At 40.1% G+C, this 8,292-nt stretch overlaps 1 pseudogene; it reads left to right on the top strand.

The window, feature by feature from the left end:
• Window positions 1–1,688: 1,688 nt before the first annotated feature.
• LOC124991320 (C4b-binding protein beta chain-like) lies at window positions 1,689–3,064 on the top strand (annotated as a pseudogene).
• The last annotated feature ends 5,228 nt before the right edge of the window (window positions 3,065–8,292 follow it).

The following is an 8,292-nucleotide window of genomic DNA, read 5'->3' as shown; positions in this document are numbered from 1 at the left end:
AGCTAGTTTAGGACATCATATTAGGTCTTTCTCTCCCAAGTGTGTAGTCAAACGTGTAATCCCAAGCAGGCAGCAGAACACACCTGAGGATTGTATTGTATAAGCTCTACGGTTCTTTGTGACCTACCAATAGAGACTGAAAAGTCAACATCTTCACAATGCTCTGGAGAGCACTTTTATGTAGAGTCTAACACTAGTCAAGTAAAATTGATTAAAGAACTTACTGATTACTGTCTTTATGGAAGAAAAAATTAAGAAATATAACTATCCCTAAGAAAATATTTAAGATCATTCTTTTAAATCAGTTTTAATCCATTCAAACTGAAAGCTTTAAAAATCTTTGGGAAAAAGCAATATCTGCTTAAGTTGTCCTGCATTGCCTTGGATGGAGTAACACTAGTGCTAGGGTGTGGGATAGATTGTGCTATTGTTCCAATTATTTGAGAGGTATGTATCTCCTGACCCTACTGAGATCAAGATGCTCCTGTCCCACATGGGGCCATCTGACTTGCTTTGGCATTTAAAACAAGGTGCCAAGAGCCTTCGTGGGTTCTGCCATTGCTCATTTCTTTTCCCTCTAACACTGGAAATTTATATCCTAAGATGTGAAAGGTCTGCTACCCCAACTTAGTCCAAGACTGAAAACAAGGATCAGAGTCACAGCCAAATGGAGGCTCACATCCACTGTGGCAGTCTGTCCCTCTGCTCATAACAAACCTCATTTTTCTTACCAACAACTGCGAAAGAAGTACATCTACTCCAATGCTATATGATTAATTCCATCTGTACTTGTCATTTGTGACTGAAAAATTTGAAGACTGTTTGATATGGGCTAAAAACAATTGGATTGTCTGATAATTCTGCTAAAGAACTGTCTAGAAACCACGTGTAAGTGGTCTCTACCAATAGGATTTTATGATTTATGTGAACAAAACTTCTTTTTTCGGTAGTGATATGAAAACCCAATATTATCATCATAGTAGATAAATGGTTGTAGAATACCAGGAAAGAAAAAAATGTTTGTATCTTTTAACTGAGAACAACCAATGCCCAGGTAAATGACTGTATCAGGATTTCAACATATGTTAGTTCATCGAGTTTTCCAGAGCCCAAAATCAATTCATAAGAGAAAATATTTATTGTTAGTCAGTTTTCAAAAAACATCTGCTATAATCAAAAGATAATTATTTGTTGTCTTAAGCCTTTGAGATTTAGGGGCTATTTACTATTAGCCTAGACTCAGATGACTGATAAAATGTATCATTCTAAAACAGTCATTTTAATGCCATATTTCTACTTCATTTAGATATCCAATTTCTAAAAGCAGTATAGCAGACTTTATTATTTCCTAAATTTATCTGCTGTTGATTCTGTAGTTAGGCTACCATTGAATATGATGCCTACAAATTTTAGATAGCTGTTCATTGAAAAATTCCAAAGATAACACAGATTCACACAGGAAGGTATTCAACTCTGGCAATGAAGTTGAAGCATTTATGGTGAATTTGAAGCATTTACAGTGGTTTTATAAATAATAAACTGTTGGTAAATGTGTCAACTTTCCATCCCTGTGACAAAATACTTGAGAAAATCAAGTTGAAGGAGGAAAGACTTATTTTGGCTCATGGTTTCAGAGATATCAGTCCATGGTTGCTTGGCCTTGTTGCTTTTGGACCTGTGGTGACATCATGCCGAAAGGGTGTGGCAGAGCAAAGCTACTCCTCTCGGTATCTAGAAAGCAGAGTGAGAAGAAGAGACTGTATCTCCTTCAAGGACATGCTGCTAATGTCCTGACTTTCCACTACGTCCCATCTCCGAAAGGTTCCATCACCTCCCAGTGAGGCCTTTTAGGGTCAGTTAAGATCCAAACCATAATAGAAAGACTTTGTAAACATAAATTTGAGAGGTTTCAGATAGCAGAATTCTGTGAGGGTTTCTAGAGGTTAGTGTGCCCAGAAAGGGCACAGAAGCTTCATGCCCATTCTCCCATACCTGTCCTATGCATCTCTTCATCTGTATCCTTTGTAACATTCTTTATAATAAACTGGTAATGTCCAGAACTTCCCTCAGTGAATAATGGCATGTTTGCTGCAAAGGAAGTGGAAGGACAGACCGGGGGCGGGGGTGGGGGGGAGCAGCTTACTTTTGTATTAAGAGCTACCACCTGGTAGGAAAGAAAACACATATTTTTGCAATGCCTCTAAAGAATGTAATGCTCCATTACTAAGTGCCACTTGTGCTGGAGAGCGGCAAGATCAATTCTTTAGGCCCTGTGAATTTAAATGACAAAATTGCAATGATCACTACTTCTTCAAGGGCAGCAATTGGAGCCAATGCCTGGAGGACCACACCTGGGTGCTACCTTTCCCATCTGTGAAAGAAGGGACTGTGGCCCTCCTAGAAATCCAGCTTCTGTCTCTTTCGAAGGAAGAAATTTTGTCTTAGGATATACTATTACCTATTGCTGTGAAGAGAGATACCACTTGGAGGGCCTGCAGGACCGGCCGTGCACATCCCACCTATGAGCTGATCAAGAAAGCTCCCAAACTTGCTTCACAGACTAAGTTTGACAAGGTCCCTTCTGCCTTTCAGGAGAGTAAGCGTCTTTGTAAATCCACAGAGAACTGTATGCAAAGCTTAAGGGAAAGGGACTTAACAGTGGAAGAACTACAGTGCTCTCTGGAGATAAACTGAGTTGGAGGCAAAAATATTGCATTAACATTGCAGCTGACCAGAGAGGTAATAGACCTATAAATAAATTTTTCTCTTGGTTCTGAAATGTGTCAAGGAACAAAGGGTGGAAACAGAAAGAGTAGCTTTCACTGGTACATCTAATGACGGGCTCACAATTTTCTTCTTATTCCCATGTCCTTGGCTTCTGCTGGTTCAGAGGCCTAAGTACCCAAGGAAGGAAAGCTTCCACCCAGGCATAAATGGTGACTCTGCTGAGTTGAAGCTGAGACAGCCTTCTGACATTTTGGCATCCTAATGCCATTGAATAACATGCAAAAAAGTAAAAAAAAAAATAAAAAGTGATTGTCTAGGGTCAGCTTTTAATTTCTAAGAAAAAATAGGGTGCTTGAAACACAAGGGGGCAGGTCTGGTGTGGTCAGCTCTTCTGCTTTCTAGAGTACCTCTGTGATACCCTGTGGTATCCCACATCTTGCAGTTGAAGTTATTGGAAGGCCCTAGCAATCTGAAATAGACAGGACCATCCTTCAGGAAAGGTGATGTGAGTCAAGCTCCCAAGAACCCCAAACACCTAACCTGTGGACTGAAGACAAAGAGGACAGGGAATGGATTGTGGAGGATGAAAGTCAGAAGTATGAAGAAATGAGTATTCTGATGTCTACCCATATTTTCTTTCTTATATGTACATGGAGTGTAAATTTTCCATTTTCCCCTCTCCTGTTTTTCTTTCTTTCTTTCTTTCTTTCTTTCTTTCTTTCTTTCTTTCTTTCTTTCTTTCTTTCTTTCTTTCTTTCTTGTTTTTTTTGTTCATAAAGGTATTGGTTTAATTCACGGTTTAGTATACTGGACTCAGAATACCCAGAAACAATCATGACAGAATCTACCTATGGATCCTGGATCAAAGCCAGATTCAATAATGATAAATCTTTGTCTTCTCTACTTTTAAGAAGATGAGTGTGCTCTTGTTTGTACAATGAAGAGTTGGTAGTGTTGACCTGGTCCTTTTGAGTTTAATGGCAGTAGTATACTTATAATCTGCGAGTCTGAGTGTAGAAGAGTGGACTCACAGGCAGACTGTAGAGGATATGTGTCATGTTTTTACCTACCCGGCTTAATTGGTCATCATTCACATTTTGGGTAATTTCCCACATTATAAACACAATCTCTCTAAGAAAGAAATTTCTGTCTCCTTTATCTGAGACCCACATGTGACCCAGTTTCTGACATCAGATCTAAATAGCACTCAGTTTGGAAGAATTATGTAAAGGGGAAGTCACCATCTAGAACCCATACTTTGGAGATAGTTGCTATACCTGTTCTCTGCTTTGGGAGACATGATCATTAATTTTATGTGTCATCTTGATAGGGTAGACATTATTTCTGGGTGTGTCAGTGAGGGTGTTTCTGGAAGAGGTTAGCTTTTTTTTTTTTTTTTTTTTTTTGGTAACTGGGATTGAACCCAAGGGTACTTTACCATTGAACCACATCTCCTGCCCCCTTTCTATTTTATTATAAGATGGGGTCTTGCTAAGTTGCGTAGACCCTCACCAAGTTGCTGAGCCTGGCTTTGAACTCACAACCTCCTGCCTCAGCCTCCAGAGCTGCTGGAATTACAGGCATGTGCCACCACACCCAGCAGAGGTTAGCATTTGAATCAACAGATTCCATACAGAAGGTTAACCAATATAGCTGGACATTATTCAATCTACTGAGGACCCAGATAAAGCAAAAATGAAAGAAGGGAGGATTTACTCTGTTGACTGCAGTTGGGACATTCATCTCCTGCCCTTGGACATCGTTATTCCTGGTTCTTGGACCTTTGGACTCAGACTGAATTAAACCATTGATTTTCTTAGTTCTCTAGGTAGCAACTGGATTGTGGTGGACACCATAACCACACAAACCAATTCCTATAATAAATACAACACACACAAATATACACACATCTCCTATGGGAATGCTGATTCACAAATATTGGTCTAATTTTCTCTGAAAATAAGAAATTCTTACTGCATTGTATAATACCTCAGAAGCACCACCATCAGTATTAATATGAATAACTCACCAGGTATGCTGACATAGTTAGAGAGCTTGGTGCCTTAGCTACTCAGTTCTTATTAGCTATAAAGTAAATTGTTATAATAGTTAGGCCCTGATTAAATGTCATTTTTCTTGTACATTCCCAAATACTTAAGATGACATCCCATCCTAGGGGTATGACTGCCTTCAACAATGAACACCGACTTTATGCCAAGCTCTGTGTTAAGTGCCAGAAAAATAAAGACAAATCCCGACTTTATGTAATTACCATATTCAATTTCTATCAATGTCAACCATTGCTGTCTTATAGAAAAGATAACTATTTTAAAAGCTTTAATAAAAAGCCCTAAAGAAAATTCCTCAAGATGCTTTCATTATCATTATTACATTAAAACAGGAGTTAATTTCTGTCTTATTCTCAAATTCAACAAACTACACCCCAACTCACATTCAAAATCTTAGGAGTCTTAATTTTTCTAAATTTTCTTTGCTTCTCTTTCTACAAGTACCATATCAGCAAGTGTCATGAATGTCACCTTTAAGTCTCTGTGGAGCCCGGCCTCTGTCACTGCCCTTTGCTACCACGGTCATTCAAGTACCATCATCTCTCACACAGACTGCCATGGTGGCGCTGGTCTTCCTGCTTTGGGAGTGCGCTAGGAAATATTGACCAGCTGCCACTCTGGGGAAAGAAAGCCCTGCTTTGTAATCGTCACCAAGTTCTGTTGTGTAAATACTCCACTGTGGCCAGTTTCAATCTGCTAACATGACGTCCCTGAACAGAGTAGACAGCGTTGTATGGCATTTCCACCAGGCACCATGTGCATAAAAAGACATAAATGAACCCAAGAGCATAGATAATGCTAAAATATAATAAAATAACTAAAAAAAGGTACGTTTTCAGTATTTGCAATATTTTCTTTCACTATCACTTATTGTGAGTTTATAAAAATTCAACCTTTAATAATGATTAACAAATGTGATGTTCACCTGAAAACTTCCCAGTGGCCCTGTGGCTCCAGCACACTACTGCTTCCTCTCTTAGGCCCCAGTAGTCAAAGTGTCCCATACTACAGCCAGAGTAATCTTTCAAAAGCATAAATCGGACAACATTGTCACCTCTCCCTGCTTGAGTCAGAATCTGAAATCCTCATCACGACCTTCGAAGCCTAGCTCCGCTTCTCTCAGTTCTCACTTCCTAAACGTTCTTCCCATTGCTCAATCCTCTCTGGCCACATTGGCCATCTGCTGTGTCCTCCATCACACCTGACATTTCATCCTTAGAAACTTTGCACTTGTTATCCCCTACGCCTGGAATGCTTTTCCTGGAGATATTGACATAGCTTGCTGAGGCCCTTCAAACCAGTCTCTTCTCTGACTAGCCAATAAAACAAGAGTCAGCCTTCTCCCTCAACACATCTATCCATCTCCTGGATTGTCAGGAGACAATAACTGTGTGGGATTTATTATCTACTTGTTTGCTTACTTGTTATTACCCCACTAGGGTAACAAAGTCTCATGAGGGCAGGGACTTTGGTTCAGTGCTGAATCCCTGGGGTGGAGAACAGCACCTGGTCCCTGGAAAGTACTAGAGTTTCCTCACTGCGTGCTCTCTCAGATAGTGTCCCTGTGTGCAGCAGTATTCATCATGGATAAGTCAATATTAAACAAATTTTCAATAAAAGTTTACTGTCTGCCAGGCAATGCACTGTAACTCCTTGACTTGTATTTTGATCTCTAGCATTTCAGAAAATCTGCCAGAGTTTTGCATGCCTGGGTTGGAAAAGATGAGAATTCTCCAAGATCAGAAATCACAAGACTGAGAATAACAGTTTGTTTTCTAAAGAATCTTGCTCCCAGGCATATTTTTTAAATAATCATTTCATAAACTTCTGAGACCTGAAAGCTCTGACTATTCCTGCCTGGATCCTGAAATTCAGTCTGGCACAGTCTGCAGCTCTCCCTCACTCTAGCTTTGGTTGTTGGGGTTCTGGATTAGAGCTGGCCCGTCGGCCTGCTCTCTCTCTTCACTTTCCCACTGCGAACCATGCTCCCCAACTTCACCGTGTTTCTTTACTGTCTTTGGTGGCTGTTTTTGTGTCCTCTTAGTTTGGTGTTTGGGCAACTTCATTTCTCGTTCTGGCCATGGCCCATCTCTGGTTGGCTTCAACATTTCTTCTAGAACCTTGCCCAGTCTTATCCAGCTGCTTTCCTCTTTGGATAGGAATTTCCTTATACCCTGCTCACAACCGCCCCCTCCTGGCAGCTACGATGTCACCAGACTGAACCTGACCTGATTACCTGACGCTAATCAAGGTATGGTACTGCATGGTAATGGGCATTTTAGAAAACGGCATCTGAGGAGATGTGGGAGATGAGATGAGTCAGTGCTCTCTGCAAAGGGGTGCACTTGCAGAGCTGAGAGGATCCCCTGAGATTCTGGAAGGAATGTTAGTGCATGATCCCTATTAGTGCAAATCAAAGCATCTTTATTGACAAGGATTGTGATCAGAAAGGTTTAGAGACTACTGTTCTAGATAATAATCCTACTTACATGTTAGGACAGCTAATGACTGTCATTCACACATGTGCATACACACACACAGTGTGTGCATTGTGTAAAATAAATCCTGTTCACCCCGACATTGAATCATTTTTATTGCTGCTGCCTGAGCAGTCATCAAATTCTTCACGCCTCTCTTAAATTGTAGAGTTTAACTAGGCACAGTTCAATAAAGGTATGGCCAGGGCCAAGCGGCAAGGGTATACTATATCATATTGACTATGTGATCTTTCCAGAGATATTATTCTTTGTGAAAAATTCAGCCTGTTTTGAAAGTAAGCCTTTGCAAATGTTAAAATATTTGTAATGCTTCCAACAGAATATGCCAGATTTTTGAATCACTTTGAGTATGCTTCCTCTGAATCATACCTAAAATAATTTTGATACTGTGTGTTTTAAATTCTTATTACAGGTCACTTAATATTTATTAAGCACTTTCTATTTTTCTTTTGTGCTGCGTTGTCAGTTGTCGACTTGTCCTTATCTTTGTCTCTTGCCAGGGGTATTTCTGGGTTAGATTCTGCCAATGAGAGGAATTTGTATGATACGTGGAAGGAGATAATCAGAAAAATCATCGTTAACTGGTAATGGCTGTGGACAGAAGTGGGGACAGTTGGCAGAGGTGTGTGGTGGCCCTGGTGGGGACCCTTGTTGGGTGCTGCAGGCAGCTGAGACTACCAGTAGTGGGTTCCCTGAGTTTCCTGCAATTCCTAACGTTTCCTACCTCTTTGGAGTTTCTGGAAACAGTGAAGTTTTTGCTTGATAATCATTCTTCTTCCAAGTATTGTGTAGGCTTCTAATTCTCTGGCTTAAATCCCTTCCTACTTGAAACGTCCACATTGGTATCTGCTTCAACTGAACCCGGACTGTTAGACTATTTGGTTCTGGGACTGCATCTAAAGGATAAAGACAGAAGAGATGCCAAATTTCATGGATGATAACTTAACATTTTCAACATATTAATTTAACCCCCAAATTAATATAAAAACTCATGACAA

Source organism: Sciurus carolinensis, chromosome 8 (assembly GCF_902686445.1).
Source record: "Sciurus carolinensis chromosome 8, mSciCar1.2, whole genome shotgun sequence".
NCBI classification, from domain to species: Eukaryota; Metazoa; Chordata; class Mammalia; order Rodentia; family Sciuridae; genus Sciurus; species Sciurus carolinensis.
The sequence above is the reverse complement of the archived record's forward strand: the minus strand, read 5'-3'. Positions and strand labels throughout refer to the sequence as shown.